Source organism: Ambystoma mexicanum, chromosome 9 (genome assembly GCF_040938575.1).
Source record: "Ambystoma mexicanum isolate Mex_15411 chromosome 9, UKY_AmexF1_1, whole genome shotgun sequence".
NCBI lineage: Eukaryota > Metazoa > Chordata > Amphibia > Caudata > Ambystomatidae > Ambystoma > Ambystoma mexicanum.
The window spans coordinates 538,187,376-538,212,953 of NC_090931.1; the positions used below are offsets into that span (position 1 = coordinate 538,187,376).

The 25,578-nt window shown below is 46.1% G+C and overlaps 1 long non-coding RNA gene across 1 annotated transcript in view; it reads left to right on the forward strand.

Moving 5' to 3' along the window:
* The window catches only part of LOC138488250 (uncharacterized), a 28,957-nt gene extending 22,466 nt beyond the window's left edge, over window positions 1-6,491 (forward strand). The window contains exons 2-3 of the long non-coding RNA XR_011274624.1: window positions 4,702-4,883; window positions 5,883-6,491. This is a non-coding gene — a long non-coding RNA (uncharacterized lncRNA). The remainder of the gene's footprint in view (window positions 1-4,701; window positions 4,884-5,882) is intronic.
* The last annotated feature ends 19,087 nt before the right edge of the window (window positions 6,492-25,578 follow it).

Below are 25,578 nucleotides of genomic sequence, written 5' to 3' on the forward strand. Positions count from 1 at the left end.
AGCAGCATTAAAAGTGACGTCTCTGTTTGGTTCCACCTATCTCTGTGAATCTGCATTTTCAGATATGCACTTCATAAAATTGAAATTTCGAACCCACCTGAGTTGCTGTATCAAGTTATACACCAGACTACAGAGCACTGGTGGATGGCATGCAGTGTCAACCTTCACACTGAATGTCCCAATCATTTTCCTACATTGTGAAAGTCAAAGAATGAGAACTTCTAATAAATAAGAATGCAATAAAGAGATTTATGAATTTATTAACATAATCGTGAAGGGATATGTTATTCCTTATATTTATAAAGGGAAAATTACAGCTAAAAAAGTTCCAATGTTTATGAACAACCCCAACCCCTGATATAGCCTGCAAGTAGCTCTTGGCCCCCTACTGAAAGTAGCTCACGCCAACATAAAGGTTGGAGACCCCTGGTCTATTTTTATATATCTATAAAGGGCACAATGCTTGTAATTTTCAATAAGTTGCCCAGACAGCTGCATGCCAGTGCACAGATACCCGCTGGCATAGATTTCCCTTGTGTGGGGACTGTTGATGTGTGGCTTGTGGGAAGCGCATGTGACTTTCGCAGCATTTTTAATACTGCTTAATTCTGAAGCAGTATGCCAAGTGGCAAAGTTCTGTTTGGCTAGCATGAATGCTGGCTAAGTTTTGAAGTGTGTGGCAGACTGTTTGAGCCGCTGTGTGGTACGGGTGTGCTGCACACACTGCCAGGTGTAGCCTCAGGCTGGGGATGATTGTAATGCCCTGATGAATTAGTTCTTCGATTCCTCTTTCTGGTGGCACAGGATGCTTTGGGCTTAGATTTGTTGTGATTCTACGCACAGAGAATGGTTGCAAATATTGGCCATCCAAACTCTCATGAAGAAGGGAGAGAAAAAGACTCCTCTAACCAACAGTGGACAGATGCTCCCCCCCATCTATTTATTTCTCTTAATGCTTGCAACCTGATCATTGCTTTCATTTAAGCCATTGAACACAGCCAACCAAAAAAAAGTGGCATGTCCAGCAACTGAATTTGCATTAAAGGAGAGTCTCAACGCCCCCCCTCCCCAGCCCCTTTCAAGCTGGGGAATATTGTTGAGATGTATAGGGCATGTACTCTGTGAAGTTCAAGGTCAAAGCACCCCTAAAGAGGTTCTGTAAAGCTACCCACCATAAAAAGCAAACTGTCTGGCATTCAAAGACTCATTTTGTATTGTAATGCTTTTGAATATATTTTCACTGCTGGAAGTTACAGATGCCATACCCATGAGACAGAGCTTTTTACGCCATTTATTTTAAAGAACACACAGATTTCTTGTTTACCCCCTGTTAGGAAAGATTTCTTAATTGTGGGTAATTTTCCTTCCATGTGGCAACCCCTAAACTTTTTGCTGATGTTTTCACCATGATCTAGACTTTGCCAGAGAAGTGCAGCCTTCTGCCGCACTCCTCTGGGCTTTCTCTCCATTGTAACGTGGAAACTGACATGCCCTTAAGACAGTCAGTACCGGGAAACGTTGTTTCCCGTAGTTTCTTTATCATGTTGCAGCTTTCACGCAACATGGCACAAGAGGGCACTGTAAGCTAAGTTACTGCTCTCTTGGGTCTCTAGTCTTCTACAGGGTCCTAATCCTCTTTGGATTGTAAATGAACGGTGCAAGTGAATCACGGACGGGATTGGTGGCAGCAATCGCTCCTGGTGTTTTTGAGCTCCTTTTGGCGTTTTAAGCGCGTGTCTCGCGCTTAGCCCAAAATGGTGGCCTGGCTCCCAAAATGGCCAGACCACGAGGCTCTTTGTCCTGTCCGCTGACCGTCTTGCCCCCTTCACCTCCCCCAGGTTGCGCCGATCCGGGCCCTTCCTTATTTGGGCATGTACTTTCCCGCGAAACACAGATGCTTTCGCGGGCTTCTACAGGCCTTGTGTGTGCCTCCAGGATGGGGTCTGGGATGTCTGGTCCCAATACACATACTGGGCGCCAGAGAGTCTAGGGTGGTGTGAATGCCTGGGACCCCCGTGGTCCGTGATAGGTCCACATATGGTGTGAGTGTTTTATGAGCGGATCTCCCATTGGGTCCCCTCCGTTTTGGCGCGAAGGGAACCATGGATAAGAGGGGTCTGAAAACGCCCCTACCATGTCGATCTCCTAAATTCTCACGAACAAAGGAATACAGGAGCCAAGTATCCTGCAACCACGTGGCTGAACCGAGGAATCGCTGGTGACCCGCTGAAGGACTGCTCCTCTGCACTGCTGTCGCTTTGTGAAACCCTTTCTACCGCGGATCGAACGAGAAGGCCTGTACTGGCACTTAGACCCTTGGAATAGTGGGAACAACTATTCTCGGCATCTTCACCATCTCCTGCACGTAAGCCTTCGGAAGTGTCTCTGGGCCATCCAGCAGACTGACCAGCCTACCCAGGAGTCTCCTCTGTAACCGCCGTCAGGTTGTGTTGTATTACGAGTCCTTGTCACTCTTACACGATTCGTACACTTGGCATTCCCAGATCTGAAGTGAGTAGTGTACATTTGGCTGAAATACACCCGGCCGCTCCGTTGCCCTGCTGTGGTAACAAACTGTGCAGGTTCACTGCGTTTGGGACATCCTCAACTCAACTTCTGCTGCTGCGGAATCTACACGATGCCGAGACGTCCCCTGCTCGTATCTGAACCTGCCAGCACTGAAACTGACGCAGAGAAGCCTGGGTCTGCCTGCATCGGGGACCGGTGAGTAGCATCGCTAGGAACTGGTCGCCCTCCTGCAGGAGCCCATAGCTTTTCCCCGCTGTGTCTAACAGCACGCCTTTCCGTACTCGCGCTCTGCTTCTGCCCCAGTGGAGGCTGCGCTTGAGTCACGGAGCTCTGTTCATCTTCAATCGTTCATCGAACTAAACTGCCTAATTCCCTCGAAGAGACTCCCCTTTTTGCCCGTTGGCACCAGCGTGTGCAGGTACTTTTGAGCACAATGCTCCACTCTTCGTAGGGCTTGGACTTCCTTTTAGTTAGGTGCCTCTGAAGGCGGACTGGGCCTAATTATTATTTGCACTGCCTGTTTTCCTCTCCATCTAAGTGGTCTACACATTTCGTGCGTCTAACTCGTTAGACTCGTTTGTATTTGTATATATATTGTATTGGTTTTGTATGTGTTGGTTTACTTGAGTTTTATTGTGATTTCTCGCTACGGTCAATGTTACAAAGGCCTTGTAATAAATGTGTATATATTTTTAATATAACACCTGCTTGGAGTAATTTGTAAGTGTCCTTGCTTTGTATGCTCATTGCGGGCTTTCAGTCACCCTCACCCCTCTTGAGACCTAGTCTTGACCGCTGCGATCGCTACCCTGATTGGTCTGGCTTGTCCAGAGGTTACCCTGTTCCAAAAAACTAGGCTGGCCTTCTGAACCTCTGACCCTCCAGGACAAAGTTCAGAATTCCGTCTTAACACCCCCGTTTTCCATTGCGTTTTTGGTTCACAGTAGGGCTAGTTGTGCCAGCCTTTATGTGCAGGGGATGGTGTTCTAAGTGTTCTAATTTCTCCCCCCCACCCCCCATGACTCCTGCTCTACTCAATCTACGTTTATTTGTTCAACACTTTGGGGATTGGGGAAATCGCTACATGATTTAATATATATAAATGTAAGTTTCAGGGACTCGGGATTACTGCATGTTCTAGTTATACTTATGTCACATTCTCTATATAGGTTGATGAGGTTCCCGGAGGGATTTTATTGCCCTTCAATGCCTTTTTTTTTCTAACCTCTTGACCTCAGCAGTCAATTGAAGATAGTTTGCCTGTAAACTTTATTGAATTCTTGCTAGGGATAGTGATCCATGTCATTAATTTTAAAAATATCTTTTTTGATCATTGTTTATTATGATCTGGGTTGAATGCTTTTTATGTTTTTTCTTCTTCTCTAATGATGGGACCAGTTCATTCTCATTAGATGATGTTGAGCTATTTTCATGCATGTCTGGATTTTTAAGCAGCCTTGTGTATCAGAGGACTGGTGCGGTAGCAGGAGTTTTCTGACCTGGGCGTGAAAGAGTGCTGTTAATTGCTTTGCTATTTGAAAGCGGGAGGTCACTTTATTCCCTTAAGGCAGTGGTGTTCAAGCCTTTCTATGCTGACCCCCCTTGAGTAAAATAATTTCTCCCCCCCCCAGGTGCTGGGGGGGGGGGTTTAGGTGGGAGGAGACAACCGACTCTTCTGGAGATTAGTACCTGGCTCATATTAGCAAAGTCCTTCCTGCTAAGGTGTGTAATATTGACGGTTCCCCCAGTAAAGATCACTTTGGTAATGGGTTCTGTCCCTGCATACCCTCCTATTTCCTGTGCATGTTGCTGTCTGCAGGCTGGGGCTCTCTATGGTTGATATGTCCGTTTAAGAAACTGAAACGGGTGCTTGTATTTTAAAGGACACACACAAAATGACTGCAGAATTCTAGGTACAAGAGCTCTGCGGTTAAGAACGTATTGCCTCTCCGGAATACCCACCTCTAATTTTGCAAACATATGCAACTAGTTAAAGCCACAATGGGTGGAAGTATTGGAGGAAGTTAACCAAGCACCAATCACTCATAAATCTGGACACATCAGGCAGGAACATCCATAGCAAGCCCACTATAAATTAATGGTTTTTGGTACAGACCTGGTTCACAAATACTTGGCGCATACTAAATTTACTTTTTTTATTTCTTCTTTTAGATAACCCAAATCATCGCACTCTTTTTGATTCCGACAATTCTCTGCATTTGAAAGTATGGGGACTTTGAGTCTTTGCAATCCCTGGTGAAGTTAATTGTAAATTGCTAATAGAGTGTATCGATGAAAGTAGAAGAGAAATACGTGAAGAAAATGATTTCAAGGCAGTCATGCTTTGTAGTTAGGTAAGCACATTATTTTTTTTTTGGTTCATCTATTTGATGTTTGGGGGAGGAGGGTACATCTGACGTCCCTATGCGGAGTCGTTCCATTTTTTCACACATACAGATGAATGCTGCACAATTCCCACCTCATTTACAGCATCTCTTTCCTCTAGAGTAACTCTAAAGTATAGAGTGCTATGGGTTGAATGCCCTCGGGGACCGTAGTCCAGGTCAGAGTATGTGTGCAGAGAGGACAGAGAATGGATTGGTATCAGCGAATCACACTCTACCTCCTTAAAGTTAGGTATGCAGTCTTTTAGAATGAAAGTAAAACAATATCGGGTCATCTATAGGTGAATTGTTTCGACGTTAGCCGTCTTCAAGGCCTTGAAATTGAACACTTGGTATGGTGACCAGGTTTGGAAGTTGATTGTGAAAATATCTTGAAACAATTTTCTGATGGTGCTTGATGATAAAGGGTTGAGTCCCGAGAGACCTGTCAATGGCTGGCGCGTTGTACTAAAAGTTTTTAGTGGTGCTTGGACATCCTGGATTGGTTCCCCAAATCGAAATTCCTAAACTATCTTTAGATTCTTTTTATACCTTAGATGCAATCCTGAAAGTTTAGTCCACAGGTTGGGGAACCAATCTAGGATGTCCAAGGTAGAGCGCAATTCGCAAATACCAATCCGTTTTCTGTCCTATTCATTCAAGGTCTTTATAAGTAGACCATGTGGAATTGGTGACGCAGCTCGCTGCTATTTATAAATTATAGTGGTCACAGCACACTCTCAAGGGTATGTACCCATACACACTTTTATGTGTGCAGCTACACTGAGTTGTGGGTAGCTGCATGGGGAGGGAGGGAACGCGCCAAGGAGAGCAAGAATAAGCATAACCCCAAGGGGGTGGATAGGATCGCGCTTAAGGGGAGTCAACCCAGTGTACAGCTCAGGCAAAATGTTTGTTGCATTGGTAGTCACATTATGAAGTTTCAACTTGACTTTTTCATACCCGCAGCCAAGAAACAGTATGAAGACAAAGGAAACATTTGATGAAATAACAAAAGCTATAATTGAGGCTTTAAAAAGAAAGGAAGAGGAGAAAAAGCAGCTACTGGTGGAATCTGGAAAAAGAAGATGCAGTGGAAAAAAAGAGAATTATATTGTAAAAGCTGATGGTTGAAAACTGGCTGTTCCAAAATGTATTTATGGCTGTTCACAAAAACTGGAAAACCTAAGTCTTTTGGGAGGGATGGCTAGTGTTCTTCATTCCTCCCAAATTCCTTCCTCAGAACCTGCCTCTTACTTCACCTGGACAATTGATAGACACAGCATTAAATCTGCAAATGTCTGTGGAATGTTGCAGTTCCTGGCGATGTAGCTGTGCAACAACTGCAAAATATTGGACTATAAAGTAACCCGTCAGTTGTCTGCTACAAATGTTTTGTTGGACAGATCTAATTTGACAAGCTGAACTCTATCACCACGTCTCCTTAACAGTGTGTTCTTGTTACAGTATAACAGTCATGCCTGTTTGGACAATGAAGTGACACCTACATGTTACCACACACCTGTGCAATCTTTCAGATTGCGTTTTTTTTAAAAAAAACAATGGAATTGTAACATCCCCACAAATGAGTTTGGTTGCTATGTCAGCCCCTGCTACTAATCTACAATGTAATGGTAGCGCACATGCTGCTCTGTAAAACTGAAGATGCAAGTGCTCTTGTGTGTAGAACTATTATAGTTGATCTGGTGAATTTGTAGGTTGGTGCCAACTTGTAAATGGTACATGTTTTTGTGCTATTGGATTTCTGTTGGGGGGGGGTCAGCTAATGTTTTCTTGGGTGTGGTGAATGGTCGAACTAATTGCTAGCTGCTCATAGTGATATTGGGTGAAGTGATCGGCAATCTTGTCATGCAGGTAGACCTTTAACAGAGTCTGTTTAGGTCACTGAAAGTGTTTATTTTAGTGCAGTGATTTGTAATTGTGGGAGTTTATTGGGTGGGATGCCATGTTAGCTAGAGGTGAACTATGAAGTGAGGGAGTTTAGAGGTTGTTTCGTGACATTGTGGGGTGGATTTGTAGTTTTGTATACTAAATCAGCAAACCTTAGTTAATGACATTTGAGTGCTCTAGCAAAGAAGGCAAGTAACGGCTGCAAATTCCATGTTTTCCAGTACAATATTCATAAGTCTAACCCTATAGTAATACCACCCATCTTACACACAAGGAATCAAAACCCTTTTCCTAAATCCTTTGAAAGAAACATACTCCTGAAATTGTCTGCAATAATCGTTCACAATTTCAAACCCATCCTGAAGTTGTCATGAAGTCATCCTGGAGTAATACAAGATCATCACTGGAAGTAATCAGAACTCCTCTTGGAGTAGTTTCTGTGATAACTCTAGAGTCATCTCATTTGAATATTTCGGCCTATACACATACTTCAGGATGGTTTCGGATGATCTCCCTGAACTAGCCATGGATGACTCTAGGATGGAGTCACCTGATGACTCAAGAATGACTCCAGGAAGATCTTCCTTTTTGACTTGGGAACGTACCCCAATCGACCCTCTTTCTTTCAGATATGCTAGAGCGCCAGGCGGCCACTCTGGTGGTGATAGTGTGTAGTATAATTATCCTTCAACATTAACACATTTTCAGCAAGCCCAACCCTTTTCGTATGAGAAAATTGGGAAATAAATGTTACCCAACAAAAGAGGACCAGGGTTCAGAGGCCTATTGGGAAATAAAGGTCAGGAACATTCTCGTGTAAGGTAAACGTCCCTTAAGCAGTTGTTTGAACATATATAATGGCTGCTTGAAATATATGATTAGGGGAGTACTTTTAACATTTTAATACAGAACATATTTGTAATCGAATTGCACGGATGTCGATCAATTTTTTTAAATAGTCAAAATATAAAACTTGAAGGTAAAATGAAGAGCATAATCCAAATAAATGCCTCTACACATCTATGAATAATCCGAGAACAATTGCATTGATAAACAATGTTTCGGATTCACTGCAAATTGCCGAGCCTCCTCTGTGCCAAATATCTACCACCGGCTTTGAATAATGATGCATTCTGGGAATTGTGGTCTTGGATCAACTCAAACAATCTAAAGTATGAATTACACTGCTTTTTAAAAATAAATGCCATGTGTTAGGCTTTTTTATACTATCACTGCTGTACAACAGAATAGCACTTAAGAGACTAAATTACTATATCAGTACAACTTGCACATCATGACTTAAAAAAAAAAATTCAACAAATCCATCTGACATCCAAAACACAAACGCTTAAATTATGGTTAAAGCAAGGCACCTGGAATTCACTTTTAGTTGGCCCGGCAGAATACCCTACACGCGTGCCCTGATGGGTAGTGTATTCTTCCTAACAGAGAAACGGACATAGCAGCTCTGGCTCTTCATCACGTGAGTTGCACGTTACGTTTGGGCCATGAAGTACGTCTGTGATACAGTCTATGGACTTTGTCTATGGGCTTTACAGTAGCGACTAGTTCCCATCGAGAAATGGACCATAGCAACGGCCCGCCCACTCGTCTTCACGTGACTTCTTATGTCATCATTGTGATTTTTCGGAGCAATTAAGCGGTTCTGGAGCAATTTCAGTGAGCGCAGAACGGGATTCGAGAAGTGGGAAGGCTGTACAAGTGGGCGTTTTCTTCAGGATACCAGGAACATTTCTGCAAGACTCTGGAGCGTCTGACTTCCTCTTGTCCCGTGTCATTTTTCTGAGCGGGAACCGGGAAGGCACTGGCTGACAGGCTGCAAGAGCAGCAGCAAACCGTGTGCTCTTTGGCTGCTGTGAACACAATTTGCATTTTCTTACCCTGAACGTTCACGCAAGACACCGACACCAGGTTGAGATGGGGAGCGGAAAATTACATTTACTTTAAAATACATTTACTTTAAAAATCATTTTCAGCTTGGGTCTGGAGGGAGGGAAAGGGACATAGTGGTGTGGGTCTGGAGGGTGGGATAGGGACACAGGGGTGTGGGTCTGGAGGGATAGGGACAGTGGTGTGGGTCGGGGGAGGGCTATGGACACTGTCAGTCTGCAGGGAGGGCTAGGGACACAGTGATGCGGGTCTGGAGGGAAGGATAGGGACACAGTGATGTGGGTCTGGAGGGAGGGATAGGGACACAGTGGTGTGGGTCTGGAGGGAGGGTTGGGGCACATTGGTGTGGGTCTGGAGGGAGGGTTGGGGCACATTGGTGTGGGTCTGGAGGGAGGGAGAGGGGCATAGTGGTGCGGGTCTGGAGGGAGAGGGAAACAGTGGTGCGGGTCTGGAGGGAGGGTTGAGGACACTGGTGTGGGTCTGGAGGGAAGGTTGGGGACACATTGGTGCGGGTCAGGAGGGAGATGGACACAGTGGTGTGGGTCTGGAGGGATAGGGACAGTGGGGCAGGTCTGGAGGGAGGGTTATGGACACAGTGGTGCAGGTCTGGAGGGAGGGTTGCGGACACAGTGGTGTGGGTCTGGTGGGAGGGTTGGGGACACATTGGTGTGGGTCGGGAGTGATATGGACACAGTGGTGTGGTTCTGGAGGGAGGAATAGGGACACAGTGGTTTGGGTAAAGCTCCAGGCCGGTTGGGGGTGGTGGTGTTCCGAGCACTCCATGGGATCGAATTGGCGCACTTGATCCATCAAGGGTTGGACTGCTTGGCCAGCCTCGACTGTTGCTTCAACCCACCTTAGGACCATGTCAAGGGTATGCCTCCCTCGGGGAGGACCCTCTCGTGTGGGCGGCTCTCCCCTATGAGCAGAGCAAAGGCCCAGCAGCCTGGCAGCTCCCCAGTGGTCAAATCAGAGTGGACAGGGTCCACACCGCAAGCCACGTCACGGCCCCTCCTCCACCATGCACGGTTCTCCAGCAGTTCGGAACGCACGTTCCGTGGGGTGCTGACCCCCTCTGGCCACGCCGGTGGTGACGTGCGGTCGAATCACCTACTGCTTAAAGTTGTGCCTTGGCCCGTCCTTGAATGTCCCACCCACCCCGCGGTGTAGCAGAGATGGCCGGGCCGCCGGCACCCGTGTGACCGACCTGTCCACCCGACCCGCACGCATTGGGGGCCGCTCTTTGGCGCTCCGGTCCCGCAGACGGCCCCTGCAGGTGCGAAAGTCTGCTCCAAGGCGGGTGCGCGGCTCCTCACATTGCTACTCTCCAGCTGGCGCGTCTACCTGGTTGATCCTGCCAGTAGCATATGCTTGTCACAAAGATTAAGCCAGGCACGTGTAAGTACACATGGCCGGTACAGTGAAACTGTGACTGGCTCATTAAATCAGTTATGGTTCCTTTGATCGCTCCATTTGTTACTTGGATAACTGTGGTAATTCTAGAGCTAATACATGCTGACGGGCGCAGACCTCCCAGGATGCGTGCATTTATCAGACCAAGACCAATCCGGGGCCGATTGCACGTCCCTGTGACGGCGACAATGTATTCGGATGTCTGCCCTTTCAACTATCGATGGTACTTTCTGTGCCTACCATGGTGACCATGGGTAATGGGGAATTGGGGTTCGATTCCGGAGAGGGAGCTTGAGAAACGGCTACCACATCCAAGGAAGGCAGCAGGTGTGCAAATGACCCGCCCCCGACTCTGGGAGGTAGTGACAAAAAATAACAATACAGGACTCTTTCGAGGCACTGTAATTGGAATGAATACACTTTAAATCCTTTAACGAGTACCCATTGGAGGGCAAGTCTGGTGCCAGCAGCCGCTGCAATTCCAGCTCCAATAGCGTATATTAAAGTTGCTGAAGTTTAAAAAGCTCGTAGTTGGATCTTGGGATCGGACTGCCGTGAGGCAAGCTACCGCCTGCCCCTGCCTCTCAAGCCCCCTTTGATGCTCTTGACTTGGTGTCCAGGGATCCAAAGCGTTTACTTTGAAAAAATTAGTGTTCAGAGCAGGCCGGTTTCCTGAATACTTCAGCTAGGAATAACGGAATAGGACTCTGGTTCTATTTTGTTGGTTTCCAGAACTGGGGCCATGATTAAGAGGGACGGCCTGGGGCATTCGTATTGTGCCGCTACAGTTGAAATTCTTGGACCGGCGCAAGACAAACCAAAGCAAAAGCATTACCCAAGAATGTTTACATTAATCAAGAACGAAAGTCTGAGGTTCGAAGAAGATCCGATACAGTCGTAGTTCTGACCATAAAAGATGCCGACTAGCAATCTGGCTGCGTTATCCCTTTGCCCGCCAAGCAGCTTCCGGGAAACTAAAGTCTTTTGGTTCCGGGGGAAGTATGGTTGCAAAGCTGAAATTCAAAGGAATTGACGGAAAGGGAGTTTGACTCAACACCGGAAACCTCACCCGGCCCGGGCACAGAAAAGATTGACAGATTGATAGCTCTTTCTCGATTCTGTGGGTGGTGGTGCATGGCCGTTCTTAGTTGGTGGAGCGATTTGTCTGGTTAATTCCGAAAACTAACGAGACTCCTCCATGCTAACTAGTTACGTGACCCCCCCAGCAGTCGGTGTTCAACTTCTTAGAGGAACAAGTGGCGTTCAACCACACGAGATCGAGCAATCACAGGTCTGTGATGCCCTAAGATGTCAGGGGCTGCACGCACGCTACACTGAACGGATCAGCCGATAGTTGCGGCTAACCCACTGATCCCCGTTCGTGATAGGGATAGGGGATTGCAATTATTTCCCATGAACTAGGAATTCCCGGTATATGCAGGTCAAAAACTTGTGTTGATTAAGTCCCTGCCCTTTGTACACACCACCCGTCGCTACTACCAAATGGATGGTTTAGTGAGGTCCTCCGATCGGCCCCGCTGGGGTAGGCAACAGCCCTGGTGGAGCGGCGAGAAGACAATCAAACTTGACTATATAGACGAAGTAAGTCGTACGGGTTGGGTTAACCTGCCGGGGACGTCACCCCACTGGAGAGAGGGAGCCCTGAGCGGCCCCCATCCTCACCGAGCTGGCCCCTGAGCCGCCGGGCAGGGGCGCGCTCCTCCACCCTGACCCGGCAGTGGGCGGGTGTTGGTGAGCGCACCCCGGTCGGCAGGGAAGTCCCGAGTCGGAGCAGCCGGGAACCGAGGGAAGCCTGGCCATTCTCGAGTGACGCCTCCCCAGGTGGACAGGGGCCTGGCAGGCTGGGCGAGCCATGGTGCAGGCGGGTGTCGAGGTTCTGGCCGCCCACATCCGTGGGTGAGCTATTGCCAGGCCCGCCGGTGCTGTGGGCGACCTTCCCTCTTGCCCAGGTACCTGGAGCTCGGCCCCATGCCCCGAAAGGGGACCGGCGGAGGGGGCTGGGGAAGGATGAGCAGGGCTGGGTGGGCCGGCGGCGCAGCGGCCTGCCTCCGTCGGTATGGGAAGCCCTGCTGCCGTTCTGCTGCAGGCAGCAGGCAGGTTTCGTGGGCTGAGTGGGGAAGCTAGATGGGGCGCTGGGCTGCCTTGCCGCAGCGGGCGGGACAAGCAGCACTGCCTCTCCCCGGCCTCTTGTCCTAGCTAATTTTCGTCCCATTTTGCTTCTTCAATTTCTTATGAAGTTTTTTTTAACATTATTTTTATTGCTATTTTAAAGTTTTGAACAGTAACAATCCCCTTCCCCGATGCCCTCCCCCCACCCCCGGATCACTGCGCTGCATATCTTCTGAGACGAATGTACAGGGTATAACGGGTCGTAGTCTATAGTAAATTCAATAGTCTTAGTCTTAGTCTGCGCCTCAGCAAGTGGTCTCTCAAGTGGCCTGTTTCGCCTGGACACGCTGCCTGTTTCCCATGCGCTCGAGTGAACAGCTGATATAACGGAGGCCTGCGGTGCCCATGGACTTTGACTCTGGTGATTATCAAGCAACCTTGCTGTAACTGCTTTATAAAAGCGTTTATTTCTTATATATGGACATTTCATAACGTTATATTCTCGGACCCGCAGGCCACGCCCCCTTTTGAAGAGGAAGTTTAAATCTACGAGGCCGCATGCCCTCAGAGCACGCGCCTCAGCAAGTGGCCTCGCAAGTGGCCTGTTTCGCCTGTTTGGCTTGTGAGGTTTTTCGAGGTTTCACATCGCTTTAGGCAGGCGTTTTGTCTCCCTCAACACCTGAGACGAAGCGCCATTATGAGCGAACAAAGGGAATCTATTATCCACAAGGGTAATGTTCTCGCAAGCAGCAGCTCTTAAACGTATATTGCTTTTTTTTTCTCTCAGCTGAGCGCTAACACGAATGAACTGAGGGAGGGCGTTATTTTTGTTGGCTATGCAGATTGCTCTTCTTTGTTGTTTCAGCTGAGTACTAACACGAATGATCTGAGGGAGAGCTTTACTCTTGCCCGTAATGTTGTTTGTGGGCTACAGTTGCTAGATGCCCAGTGAATTTAACTGCTGCTACAGGCGAGTGTATATTGGTGGAAGCTTATTCGCGCTGCAATGTGTATTTTGAGCTGCAGAATTTATACTTAAAGAATGGCCACAAACTTAAACAAACCGAAGCGCAATTTGAATACACTAAGAACAATCATGACTAGGAGAGCCAGCATGGCGCTAGCGGAGGAGACATTAATTGCGCTCTCGTCTGATACGGACGAAGATAATGTAGACTGTGCTCAAACGCTTCCTATGGAATCGGGTGAGCTATCAAATGTAAATAATGAGGGAATAATAAACAACTCCCAATGTTTATATAATGAATGCTCCAAACAACCAGAACCAACAGATGATAATAGTACAATGAATTCGAGCTTACTATATCCTAATACTCCTCTTATATTTAGTACAGGTGAGATAACCTTACTAAGTCTTTCTCAACACCTGGATACTATTGAGGAAGAAGGAGTAAGTACTCCAGGGTGGAAAAAGTAATACACATAAACATGACAAGGAAGTGACATACGAAAATATAAATTGCCTGATGTTCATAGAATTAAAAAACCAATCGAGGATGCTAAACCAAATAGTCATGGCAATTACTGCTTTACCCGACCTTTGCCGCACGTTAATAGCTGAATGGCATGAAGGTTCAAGTAAGAATCTTAATCGAGAGGAAAGGTACCAAGACTCCCCGTCCTCTAATATAGAGACTGAGTCTCAAGTGGCCATTAAGACAGTTGATATTAGCACAACACCAGACATGTCTGTGTTATTAAATGAAAAGGAGTCAGTTTTCATGGTTTACTCAACAGCCAACTTGGGGGTGGGTAAGACAGGGATTGCAGCAATCACTAGCTGCACTGTCAAAGAGGTAATCAAACCTCTTAAAAGGAAAGAAAAAAAAAGGTAACTGCAAAAAAAATGCAATAAAGAACAGGAATTTAAACATGTCATCTCGCAAGTTCATGCGTGACGTGGATCTGCGGAGGACATGGAGGATTACCTGATAGTTAAAGAATCCACACAAGAAGAAACAAGAATGTTGTCAGATAATACAGGGGAAAAAAAGGGAAAATCGTAAAGTTACCTCTCAGTGCCCCCATGAAAGAATATACAGAAGGGCCTCTAAAACTGGCCGATTCACTAAAACAAAAAGAGGTGTCTGACAGAATAGACACAAACTTAAGAATGCTGGAAAGGGGTGTGGCAGACATTTTTGATATATTCAAAAATCCAGAGATGATCTCCCGAGGTAACATTCCAGTTTCAGCGGGCCCTATCTATCTTAACACTCTCAACAGTACTAATGACCAATCGTTAATCTGCGTGGATGAGTTGCAGCAAAAAGTAGAATCCAGTAATGGAGATGGAAATAAGGTGAACACCTCATGTTTGGCTAATAACGGGTGTGTGAAAGAAAACCCTGCAAGTGTTGTAAAATTTACAGACACAAATGAAACACAGTCTCTAAAAGAAGAGATCAATATGGGTATGTCAGAACAAGTATTGAGTGAAATTATTGATAAAATATTAACCAACAAAATGGCTTTCATTTCACAAAAGTCAGAGGTAAAGATCAATTCTGCGGAGACACAATCGGGTCTCAACAGTAATCTGCAGCAAGCAAATAGCTTAAAATGTAATACTGGCTATCGTGAGCAAGAAAGAAGTATTAACGATAGAGGTGCTGACTATATCTACTCTGATTCTGCTAAAAACGATATAGGTTACCTCAGAGCTCCAGTTTATCCAACAAACCAAGCCTTATAATGTACTACGTTTTTGAGGAGGGAGGACCCAGAGCCCTGAACAGACCATATATCTTAAATCTATTTGGCGACATTCCTGAATTAAGCTTAATAACTACCTCGGACATACAATTAGTTGACTTCATACATAATTATCGGTATGACTATGTGCGCCTCTTTATCAACTCACCTTTGGTTAGAAACCTTATCCTAAAAGAAGCAGGATCTCTGCAAAAAAAAGGGTTTGATATTGTTCCAGGTCCCAACAATGATCTCAAAAAGGTGGAAAGTAAGAGAACAAAAAGATGGAAATGACGGCAAAAATAGCGATATACGGTCTGTTGCTAGTGATGGGTTCTCTGTGGTGTCTGAAGCAAAGGCTTGCTTAAAAGATAGGGAGGCTGTTGGCCACCTCCCTTAGAGAGTCCATAGAGCAACTAAAATTTGCCCAGAAACCCCTTTAACAAAGAGTTCCACTACCACTTAGTCACCTGGAACACCAGGGGCCATAAACAACTGCTTAGGGATGATCCTGACTGTATAAAGCTGCATGAGTTTGATTTCATTCTGTTACAAGAAACGTGGGCTAGTTGTGAGCTATATATAGATGGTTACCACACTATAGGTTTACCAGAATACAGGTCCCGCGTGGAAGACCTAGTGGCGGTTTAGCGCTCGCATACCGAATAGAAGAGAGCATTGTGTTGGAACAGAGTTTTACTGTTATGGACTGCTCTATAGTAGCGAGCTTCCAATTGATTACTAATGAGGAGCTGGTCCGACTCTGGCTGATTTCTTAATGCATACAATGCAAGTGGCAGGCAATAAAGCCACCCCTTTTTCAATGATAAGCAGAAGAAAACGTGTGTTTTATGCTAAGCAATAGGCTAATCTGTTCAAATACTTCATTAACAAAATGGGGCCCATTGTCGGATCTCAGCACCTCACAGACTCTGCATCTGGAAAATACTTCCTGAACTAAATAATTTGCTGCGCAAGTGGCTTCAGTGTGTGTACTTGGACCTGCTTCGATCCATCTTGAAAAGGGACACACCACCACTATCATACACCTGTATCCACTACATACTTGCAGCATATCAACATAGTCAATATGTAAATGCTGAAAAGCACCATTCCTTCGAGGAATCACTCCTCTGATTGTTCTCACTGTGTGCCCAGCGGTAAACATTTGACATACGATGCAATTTACTACATAAAATGCAACGTGTTCTAACAGGTTCGATACAAACCAGTCCTCCTCAGTAGCTGCTGCAAGGCTTTCCCTAGTTACATGCGCAGGATAGTGCAGCTGTTCAAGCACTACTTTAACAAGGCTACAGGCATCACTGGCTTTCCAGTCCTGTCCTGTTGCCACAATGCTTCAGAGGGGGATAAAGAACACCCCCTTTTTTCCCATAATTCTTGCTCTTCCTGTGGAGTACTGCTTTGAACTTCCATCAACTGTGTTCTTGACAAATGATTAAACCCTTCATTTAAAATCATAATTGTGACTACTTTCTCTTTTACATTGGGAGTATCAAAACTTGAAATATCTAGTGAACAGGCAACCCTTTGGCCTCTTCGTCTGCGGCTTTGTTCCTGCGAGAGATAAAATCAGTTCACTTAGTATGTGCTGCACACTTAACTATTGTGATGGCTACAGGAAGTTGCAGCGCCTTGATAAGCCTGTCCAATAATGCTGCGTGTTGCAATGGAGTGCCGTCCGCTTGGAGGTAGCCCCTCCTTTTCCAACATGCTAGCCCTGCGTGCATAGTTGACGTCACATAGGCGGAGTCACTGTACACCATCACTTCCTGCCCTGCGTGTTTCTCGAGCACGACAATAAGTGCCACAAATTCTGCTGCTTGTGCCGAAAAGTGAGACGGTAGGCTTGCACTTACTACCACTTCAAAGTCCTCACTAGCTCTGTGCCTTACCACAGCTGAACCTGAATGCCTTCCTCCATCAGTTTGATACATTTTTGAAGACGCATCGATAAAGAGAGCCTCCCCTTCTGCTAGCGCATTCTCCTTTACTCTTGGGATATCGTAGAACTCCTCATAGTTGGAGCAATCATGTACCTGCTTACCCACTGCCACAGGCTCGGCTACAAACGTGGCAGGGTTCACTATTTTACACCTGACAATTCTGATTGCTGGATTCGATATAACTACCTCATATGCGGAAGCCCTCTGAGATGTCAATGGGCCTCATCACGACCCAGGCGGTAAGTTACCGCCTGGGCCGTGACTTTACCACCATGGCGTAAACTACGTTTACGCCATGGTGGTTGGCGGACTTACCGCCCCATTCCGACCTTGGCGGGGCGGTAAGTCCCCAATCCCCATTTACCCTTCCCCATTCCCATTTTTGCCCCATAGGGCATAATGGGAGTGGGGAAGGCGTTAATTACGCCACCGTAAATTACGGTGGCGTAATTAACTCCATGGTCCCTTAGCGCCATGGATTTTAACACCTGCTAAAAGCAGGTGTTAAATTCGCCATGGCGCTAAGGGACCTCGTACTCAGGCGGTAAGGGTCGGCGCTGTTTACGGCGCCGTAAACCCCTTACCGCCTGGGTCGTAATGAGGCCCAATGTACCCTTAGGTTTCTACAAAATGGCAAACAAAGCATGTTCAACAAACAACGTCATAGAACACCCCATCACCATGCTGGTAGACTTCTCAATGGTGAACGCGGCTGCTGCCAGCGATTGTTCGCTAGGAAAGCGTCCTCTCATAACTGCATCTAAAATCCCACTATAATATGCCAGAGGTTTGTACCCTAGTGTAGCTCTCTGTGTAATCACTGCTGTCATAACTGTCCCGTTTGTGTACAAAAATAAAAAGAACTCCTCAGAATAGTTGGGAATTCCTAAAACTGGAGCTGTACAAATTGCTTTCTTTAATTCTTCAAACCCTCCCTCTATTTCTTCAGCCCATTCTATTTTTTCCTTGTTCACTTGTGCTTTCTTCAGAGCCTACAAAAAGGGGTCTCATGTATGAACTATAAGGACCCTATTAAAGATCGATGGAGATTCACAGTACCCTTATGGCAAACAAGTGCTCTTCGGCTTAGTCTGATGAAACGTAAATGACGTAAGGTCTTGAGAATCCTTATGCAATGGGATTGAGAAAAACACATTTTTCAAGTCAATCACCGTAAAATATCGTGCCTCTGTGGGGATACTACATAGTATCGTCGCCGGATTCAGAACTAAAGGAAACTCTGCCTCGACAATCTGGTTAATTGGTCTCATGTCCTGAATTAGTCTCAATGACTACCCTTTCAATTTTTTCACAGGGTACACCGTGGTAATGCACGGTGACTCGGACGTCACTAAGATACCCTGTTCCATTAGTGCTGATATAGTCTTGAATATACCCTCCTCTGCCTCTCGAGACATTGGATACTGTCTTGCTCGAAGTAAAATTGCTCCTGCTTCAGCTTAATCTTAACCCCCCCCTACCCCATTCAATAGGCCTAGGGCATAGGGACCTGTAGTCAACAGAAAATGCTGTGCGCTGCTGCACTATCATCATTCGCTGTGGGATTTCCTGTTTCTCTATTCTGATCCCATATGTAATACTCATCTCGAATATTACTTCATCATCTGATGGATCATCTTTGAACATATCCTTGTCAGTGACATCAGTCAATCTATACCCTTCCCCAATAGCAATCAGTGTTCTCCATGTCCTGCCCTCCTCATCGGTTCCTTCAAGCATGGCCAATTCCCCTCGCACTATGGCTGCAGTTAATCCTAGGGGAATAGTCTGCCCCCCCCCCTTCGTCCATAGGTATCTGATGCCTGAACAAAAACTCATCTGGTATTCTCATAATCCTTCCCACGAGGCAATGGAGCCATGTCAACAAAATGCGTACCCCATAAAGAAAGACTTCTGGCTCTAATGGCATTCCTCGCAGAGCCATTTGCCCTATAAATGCCAATATAACTTTGCCCACGTTCAGATAATGTATTCCTGGAGTGGAACACACTATGCCTTCATCAGTGAAAGAAGTTGTCATATTAAGATTCATCTTTAAATCTCGGCCCAGAATATTAACCGGTATCTGCCGTGAATACAATAATGGAACAGACATGTCACACTCTCCTATGGTAATTCATCAGTAAAAGGAACTGCTTGTAGCTCCAGAGAAACCTTGCGCATTCATGGCATTTCCCAACAATTAATATTTTCCCTCTCGTATACATGAACGAGTAGCTGGATGGTCTCTGCGGTATGCTCGGTTGCCAGCGCGCAGAACCAAGAGGATGAGCCAATTCTCCAGGTAAGGGTACGTTTGGATGACTGTGTGGCGCAAATGTGCAGCCACTGGGGCCAGGCATTTGGTGAATACTCTTGGGGCTGTCTACTAAAAAAGAAAAAGAATTGCCTCCTATGGTAACATCAACCCTTGGTTCCTCTTGCGGGTCTGATGTCACTGATAGTACCGAACACATCAAGTCGCCCTGTGAGCTGTCCTATTGTGGGTACATATCCCTGTACCTGTAAAAGGACTTCCTCCTACCATAGTGACACCCCCTACTCTAGGTGTCCTGTGTTTGCATTCTGCTGTATCTGCATGGGTGCGTGCTGTGACTGCCCTTGCGGTGGATTCAATGGTGCTTGCTGTGGTTGCAATGCCTGTTGCATTTGCGGTGCTCGTGCCTGATACACTGTCTGATCTTGGGCAAACCCATCCCTAGCTTGTGAGCTATATGCTGGAGGATAAGTTGTCACCCCTCTTGAGAATGGCCCATTCTGTATATACCCTTGGCTTTCACTTGTTCATGCGATGTGCCCTGTCATTCCACATGTCCAACATATAGGAGTAGCTCTTCTGACTAGCCCCCCTTGGTTGAATCCCCCTTGCACATTCTGATTATCATTCTGCATATTCTGAAACCCCCCCTTGGTTATTTTGACCACCCCTTCCTCTGTAGCCCATTCTTCTACCCCTCGGCGTAAACCCATTGCCTCCTTGGTCCACCTGGCACTGATTTTTCACCTGCGATGCACCCATTGCTTGCTGCACTCCCAATCCCTCTCTGCTTGTCAATACCTCCCCTTCTATGGCATACTTTGTCAATTTCTTCTGAACTAACTTGGCTTCCTCAAGTTTTCTAGCATCTTCCTTCTTCTTACTTTCGTCTTATTTTTCTCTTGTAACAGCCAGTAGTGATGGGCTATAGTCAACTGTATCTCTGCCCATGGCTTTGCTTCCATTCCCACTAATTTCTTGTGTATAGGCGCGTTACAAATGCCATATCATATATCATATCATTCCACACGCATGTAGACTAACTGTCGTTTATCATTGTGTGTTGGCCTCGATTTATTTTGTTACTTTTCGCATTGATTTTAGAGCCGAACATACTCCATTGAACTATCCTTGCAAGCAAATAGTTTCTGATCGGCTGTAATAAATAAAATGAGTAATATTAATGAAGATCGGCTGGCGAGACTAATTATAATTTTTTTGTTTTCATAACAGGTATTTGCTCCCCTTCTGCTACTGTCATTGGTTTGAGACACTGGCAGACGGTTTCTTCGTGAGACACCTGCAGCTTCGTGTGAACAACTGGAGCACACTGACAATTTTATGGGACGATCGCCAAGGGCCCACATGCCTTCACGCTGTACTAGTGGCTAGAAGCAACATATCAACCTTTATGATGGACTAGTGCCTAGTTGACGGAACAGCCTTGCGGTTCACCGTGCTTCCAAAGTGCTTCTTTTAACGAAAAGCAACACCCTGTGTACCATTGCGGATACAGATAAAAGAAAATAAATGGCTTTCGGAGTTCATATGGCAATTGCTGAATATTCTCTAAACATTTAATGTCAAATAAATGTACTTTACCAAATGTACCATGTTGCTGTTTGATTTTAAAGTACAGTTTCATATTCCGAATTGTGGCGCGCTGTGTTGTGAGATGGTCTGTGTGGGTTTCCGGGTTCTGTGTGAAGTCGCGTAGAAGACGACTGGGCGCGTTTGCCTACGCAGCACAGTAACATCACGGAGAGAGGCGGGGAATATGAATGTTTGGAAAATGTCAGGCTCAGGGGCGGGGGAATTGATTTAGTGCCGCAGAAGCAGGTCAGCCTGTCATGATCTCTGCTTCCAAAAGGTCAGGGTTTTCCCAACTCCCTTGGAAGCAGATCCATAACCCAGGTTCCGAGTGCCAACCAGTCCCAATTGGGACCTTTTGGACCCAGTCCTGGCGCCAGTGGCACCAGGCTCATAAATATGCCCAGTCCCAGCGCTGGAAGCGCCGGGCTCATAATGCTTGGGTGGACTTACCTGCAGCAGACCATGCTGCTTACTTGCCTGCCAGTTGAGCCTCTGATCCTCTTCTGTTTGGAACTACTTTTCCTGTTGGGTGGGGCAGGAGCCACTCCCTAGGTTCAGAACACTGGAACTCTTCTGGAAAGCAGGAACTCTTTTCTTACCTAGGCGTGGCTGTGGAAGGCGACACCTAAGCACTACAGGAGGCTATTTAAACCACACCCGATGGATGAATCTTGCTTTGCGTTATTCTGCATCCTCTGCAGCAGAACGCTCATCGTGTCTTCTGCATCTGATCCTGGGCCTAAGGAAAAAGGCTTACCATCCTGAATCCAGTCTTCAGCAACACCTATAAAGACAAGAAAGAACAGGTTAGCATTACGGTCTTCAGTGACAGCGCTTCACTTACCTGGTCCATCGGCTGTCACCAACGCCTCGCGCTGCATTCCGGCATCTGAAAGACAAAGGCTTACCTACTCTTTGTGCGCTCCGGAGGTCTTCGCACTGCATTCCGGCATCTGAAAGACAAAAGCTTACCAACTCTTCGCACGCTCCGGAGGCCTTCGGCGCTGCATCCCGCATCTGAAAGACAAAACAAGGTGCGTTTAAAGACATTGGGGAACTTTAATACTCACGTGCCATTACTCCTTTCCACATCTAACCCAGTGGGTATTCCGGCACCCTGCAGCCGCTCCGAACTTGTACCTGCAAAATAAAAAGACAGTTAGAGCGCATCGTGAAGCAGGCAACAAGCGCTTACTTACGTGCTTCCAGGCGCTTCTATTCATCACACGGGCTCCATCTTCAACTCACTTCAGCCCGTCATCCGCCATCGCCGGAACCCTGCAAAACAAGAGACATCATTAGTAAAGACTTTTAAAGACATTAGAATTACTCGAAACTTACCGTTCGTGCAGTAAACGACGGACAGCAGTCCTCTGAAGTCAAGAGGCCTGCTCCCCTTATCCAGTGAAGAAACTGGTTACAGCACCCTGCCCCGAGGCAGATGGAGAGCATGGCGTTCACTTACCTAAGACATCTTACCCTTCGAGTCAGACATACAGTGCACAGAGGTCCAGCCCAAAGAGCCAGCCGTGTGTTACACATCACCTTTGAAGATACGGTATACGCCCAGTCAAGACCGGCGCCTGTACGGGAATCAGGTGAGCGTTACACAGCCAGGGCGATGCGGCAAGTGATAGGATTATCCCAAAATGGCGGCTCCCTGGTGCCTGTTTTCGCGTGCGTTTAATGGACGAAAACTCGGGTAAGGTCCATAGGAAAGTTTTCTAAAATCGAGCCACTTAGGCTTAAAAAAACATGGCCAACCCGTAGGGACAATAAACATTTTTACTGGACCATGCCTTTAACCCCCGTGAACAGTTTGACACTGTGGTGTGTGTTTTTTATTTTTATTTTTTTTCCTAAACATTACCTTCTTTTTTTGTTTCGTTGAGTTCCAAGTTGTTGTCTCTCAGGTAGACCTTCAAGTTATCCATATGTCTTTGTAACCCGACAGGGGTTTGGTCAAGCAGTATTATGTCGTCCACATAGAGGATTCTTGGGATTTTTGTATTTCCCAATGACGGCGGGAAGGCTCAAATTAATTCCTGGGAGTCCCTATGGTCAACGATGTAAGAGTTGCATAAAGCTGGTGCTAGAGGGCATCCTTGCTTCACCCCACGCGCTGTTACGATCTTACCTGATAACAGGCCAGCTTTGTTTAGCATTAATCTCATTGAGGTCTGTGAGTACAAGCCTGGATAGGCTGTGAAATTGAGCTCAGGCACCTTCGATGGATCCGTTTTTGCCACAAGATGTCTCTATTCACCCTGTCGAAAGCTTGCACCAGGTCCACAAAGATTAGACCTAATTGTGTTTTGGCTTGAAGTGCTTTTGCCTTCAGAACACTTATTAGAAGAATGTTTGCTGAAGTTCCCAGTCCACGCACGAAGCCCGCCTGTTGCAGATCATAATTATCGGAGGCAAAGGTCCACTCTTGGAAGCCCTACAGAGCTAAGGAACCAAACATTTTGCCGATGGTATCCAGTATAGCGATTGGGCGATATTGCCTTGGATCATTCTTGTCTCCTTTTTTTTTTTTAAAGATTGGCACTACGATGGCATTTTTCCATGTTGAGGGAATTGCACTGCAGTCTACTGCATATCTCGCTTATCAGGGATGCCCAGGCTTCCGGGTGCTGTTTCAGGTTATAATTAGTTAACCCATCTGGGCCCGGTGCTCGATAATTTTCTGATCTCGTCTTGTCACTGGCGATGTTCCAGCGCACTTTAACAGATGGCGTGTCAAGGGGGCATTTGTTTCCCAATGATTTATATAGTTCCTTGTGTGAAATCCAAGCTTGTTCAGCCACGTTGTTATCAAGTGTTGTTGATTCATTTGCGCCTGGCTCAATCAGGGTCCAGAGACCCTGGAGTTTTTGCCACCCAGAATGCGCAGCATTGCTTCCGAGTGCTTGGTATAAATTTACACTTTGCTGCCATATCCAGGCTTTGTAGTTTTTTTTCCTCCTCTTTTGCTTTAGTGATTAATAATGTATTTTTTGTTTTTTTCACCAAGCGTTTGCTTTGTCTTACCATTCGCCTTTTAGGTACTAACTTGTACACGTGGAGCTTTGGTTTTAAGGTGTCAGAGCTCTGCAGTTTGTTTTTGAGGAAGGGCTGATAGGCAAGAACTTCTGTGCCTCTTTTTTCTCCACTGTTCCTTTGCTTGGTAATAGTCAGATGTCAAGGAGACAATTTCTTTTTTTCTTTTAGTCTAAGGCGTGTATTCCCCTTACAAGGTTCCAGGTTATTAACCATGCTTTCCCTGTTCAGGTGTGTGACTTCCCAGTGGGTTGCTAGGTTATGGTCGCTGTTTAAGGTTCTCACGACTTCAAAGTCTTCAGTTTGCTCCAGTAATTTTCTTGAGACACATATGTGATCTATCATGAGACCCACTCCTTTTCCTTCCCCTGTCGGTACTGATGGGTTTTGGTGGTGTTTTATTTTGTGGAGGTTATGCAGATCGTATGCATCCATTAGCAGATTCCATTTTCTGCCCCTAAGATATAAATGCACTCTCGAAAGAAGATGTCTCCTTTGCCCCCTCTGTTACGCACACTGCATTTAAGTCACCCAAAATTGTGTGATTGATTTTTGTGGGTGGCGTTTGCTTCTTCAAGGGTGTCTTCTATGGCGTGTAAGTATTTGTCGGCATCAGTTCTGGCTGGGTTCCAGTTAGTGTTGATTAGGAGAATCTTTTAAAATGTTGTGGGGCTCTTGTCTATTCCACTAAACTAAGACTGCTTGAATTAGTTCTGTGGCTTGAAGGGTAGAATCTAGCGTTAAACCGCTTCCTGCTCTTATGGCGGTTAGGAGCATGGAAATGGGCCTACCAACCTCCCTCTAAATTGCTGGTGAGAGTTCCAGGTCATATCCATCGAGGTAAGGCTTTGTAGTTAACCATGTCTCTTGGAGACAGACAATATCAGTCACCCAGGTTAACATCCGAGATCGTAGTTAAATGTCTGAAACCTCGGGTATTCCTTGAGCACATTGAGTTTTTTCTTGGTGCAACTCTTCTTCTGACTTCCCCTAGGTCAAGCCCCGAAACCTCCCTGCATTTCAATGTTGGTGGCTAGAAGAATTTATAGTTTTTCTGGACTCTTGATGTCCAAATGCCCTGCTTTGGGGGCGGTTGTTGCTCATTTTCCTCTCTACGCCTGTGCTAGTGGTTTCTCGGAATCTCATGCTCTTTGTTTGCCACTTTCTTGTCTTTGTTTCTCCCGAAGGCAGGGCCTCGTGGGAATCACTTTTTAGCTTTTTCGGAGAGTCTGCTGTCTCGCCTTGTTGGCGAAGATTCATAAAGTGTCCGTTCATATGATGGACGGCGTTCACAAAATTCGAAGATACTCCGTCAGACTGTGGTTAGGTGTCCTTATGTAGGTTCTTGTGCATCTATAGTCTTATGTCCTTCAATTTTGTATTACTTGGGCTTTCTTAGTGAGCTTTTCTGCCCATGTATCTTTCTCTCTCTTGATTCATATCAAACTTTTGTCTCTCTGGTTCGTGAATCTCCTTAATTTCATAACCCATCCTTTTGAAGTCCCCTATAGAGTTTCCGAAGAGGCTCCTTACGTTAGTTGCTTCAATATGGAGAAAGGAGCACTCTTTATTATCTTCCTTCCTTGGTTCCTTCCTTGGTTCAACAATCAGGATGTCCCCTGAGTGCAGTCTTTTCAGGCTTGCAGTTTGTTCGCAAAGTTGTATAACCTTCCTTCGGTTGAGTACTACATTATTTGTTCTGTTG